This window comes from Anopheles gambiae, assembly GCF_943734735.2.
Source record: "Anopheles gambiae chromosome X unlocalized genomic scaffold, idAnoGambNW_F1_1 X_unloc_16, whole genome shotgun sequence".
Taxonomy (NCBI): domain Eukaryota; kingdom Metazoa; phylum Arthropoda; class Insecta; order Diptera; family Culicidae; genus Anopheles; species Anopheles gambiae.
The window spans coordinates 35238-37654 of record NW_026902620.1 but is presented as its reverse complement, the minus strand read 5'-3'; positions in this window follow the sequence as shown (position 1 = coordinate 37654).

Sequence of the window (2417 nt, the reverse complement as noted above, 5' to 3'; positions counted from 1 at the left end):
TGGTCTACAAGATCTGTACATTGATTGAAAGATCAAAGTCACTTTCAGTGTAGTAAATGGCCTCTGAATGCATTGTACTCGGGACAACCTGTCGATTTGAGCATGTGTTTAAAGGGTATTATGAAACTTTTTCATCGCCAAGATCCTTGTTATTGTGTCCCAGGGCTTTGGTTTGCTTATTCATGAAGGCCCAATGACATAAAAACGATAATGGATGACTTTGCATTTTCGTCAAAATTTCAACCATGGCCATAGGGACGGGTTAGAAAGCTCAAGTGATGTAGTTGGATGTTCCTTCAAATGGCCATAACTTCGTAGCCATGTGTCCTAGCATGATGATTAAGACAGTTTTGGAAAGGTATTGAAGTGTTCTACAAGATCTGAACAAAGGTTTAAAGATAAAATTCATTTTTAGTCTAGTAAATCGCCTCTGAATGCATTGTACTCGGGAAAACCTGTCAATTTGAGCATGTGTTTAAAGGGTATTATGAAACTTTTTCATCGCCAAGATCCTTGTTATTGTGTCCCAGGGCTTTGATTTGCTTATTCATGAAGCCCCAATGGCATAAGAACGATAATGGATGACCTTGCATTTTCGTCAAACATTCAAGCATGGCCATGGGGACGGATGAGAAAGCTCAAGTGATGTAGTTGGATGTTCCTTCAAATGGCCATAACTTCGTAGCCATGTGTCCTAGCGTGATGATTAAGACAGTTTTGGAAAGGTATTGAAGTGGTCTACAAGATCTGTACATCGGTTAAAAGATCAAATTCACTTTTAGTCTAGTAAATGGCCTCTGAATGCATTGTACTCGGGAAAACCTGTCGATTTGCGCATGTATTTAAAGGGTAAAGTGACTCATTATGAAACTTTTTCATCGCCAAGATCCTTGTTATTGTGTCCCAGGACTTTGATTTGCTTATTCATGAAGGCCCAATGACATAAAAACGATAATGGATGACTTTGCATTTTCGTCAAAATTTCAACCATGGCCATAGGGACGGGTTAGAAAGCTCAAGTGATGTAGTTGGATGTTCCTTCAAATGGCCATAACTTCGTAGCCATGTGTCCTAGCATGATGATTAAGACAGTTTTGGAAAGGTATTGAAGTGGTCTACAAGATCTGTACATTGATTGAAAGATCAAAGTCACTTTCAGTGTAGTAAATGGCCTCTGAATGCATTGTACTCGGGACAACCTGTCGATTTGAGCATGTGTTTAAAGGGTATTATAAAACTTTTTCATCGCCAAGATCCTTGTTATTGTGTCCCAGGGCTTTGATTTGCTTATTCATGAAGGCCCAATGACATAAAAACGATAATGGATGACTTTGCATTTTCGTCAAAATTTCAACCATGGCCATAGGGACGGGTTAGAAAGCTCAAGTGATGTAGTTGGATGTTCCTTCAAATGGCCATAACTTCGTAGCCATGTGTCCTAGCATGATGATTAAGACAGTTTTGGAAAGGTATTGAAGTGTTCTACAAGATCTGAACAAAGGTTTAAAGATAAAATTCATTTTTAGTCTAGTAAATCGCCTCTGAATGCATTGTACTCGGGAAAACCTGTCAATTTGAGCATGTGTTTAAAGGGTATTATGAAACTTTTTCATCGCCAAGATCCTTGTTATTGTGTCCCAGGGCTTTGATTTGCTTATTCATGAAGGCCCAATGACATAAAAACGATAATGGATGACTTTGCATTTTCGTCAAAATTTCAACCATGACCATAGGGACGGGTGAAAAAGGTCAAGTGATGTAGTTGGATGTTCCTTCAAATGGCCATAACTTCGTAGCCATGTGTCCTAGCATGATGATTAAGACAGTTTTGGAAAGGTATTGAAGTGTTCTACAAGATCTGTACAAATCTTAAAAGATCAAATTCATTTTTAGTCTAGTAAATCACCTCTGAATGCATTGTACTCGGGAAAACCTGTCAATTTGAGCATGTGTTTAAAGGGTATTATGAAACTTTTTCATCGCCAAGATCCTTGTTATTGTGTCCCAGGGCTTTGGTTTGCTTATTCATGAAGGCCCAATGACATAAAAACGATAATGGATGACCTTGCATTTTCGTCAAAATTTCAACCATGGCCATAGGGACGGGTGAAAAAGCTCAAGTGATGTAGTTGGATGTTCCTTCAAATGGCCATAACTTCGTAGCCATGTGTCCTAGCATGATGATTAAGATAGTTTTGGAAAGGTATTGAAGTGTTCTACAAGATCTGTACATAGGTTAAAAGATCAAATTCACTTTTAGTCTAGTAAATGGCCTCTGAATGCATTGTACTCGGGAAAACCTGTCGATTTGCGCATGTATTTAAAGGGTAAAGTGACTCATTATGAAACTTTTTCATCGCCAAGATCCTTGTTATTGTGTCCCAGGGCTTTGATTTGCTTATTCATGAAGGCCCAAT